The sequence below is a fragment of the Cavia porcellus genome, unplaced genomic scaffold (assembly GCF_034190915.1).
Source record: "Cavia porcellus strain 051 isolate PalLab524CR breed Dunkin Hartley unplaced genomic scaffold, mCavPor4.1 scaffold_1, whole genome shotgun sequence".
Classification (NCBI taxonomy): domain Eukaryota; kingdom Metazoa; phylum Chordata; class Mammalia; order Rodentia; family Caviidae; genus Cavia; species Cavia porcellus.
Window position 1 is genome coordinate 14,148,325 of NW_026947484.1, and position 306 is coordinate 14,148,630.

Here is a 306-nt window from a genome sequence, read left to right on the forward strand (position 1 = left end):
GCAGAGATCTAGGAAGGGATGGGCAGATCAAGACGACAGCTGGAAAAGTTAAGACAGGGAGCTGGATAAGTCCATAGCTGGTAGTTCTGTTTAACATGCTTTATAGAGCATTGGGCACAACAGCACATGCAGTTAGGTACAACTTATTTAAAGATGCTGAAAGAAAACAAGACTTGATACAGTAAGAAGGAAAGGGAAGATGGAGTAGATAAGATCAGGACCTTATATACAAGGACCCTGGTAGAGTGATGGTGAAGAAACTGGAAATCCACAGGTTAAAAATATAGTGATTTCAAGAAGTCAGTG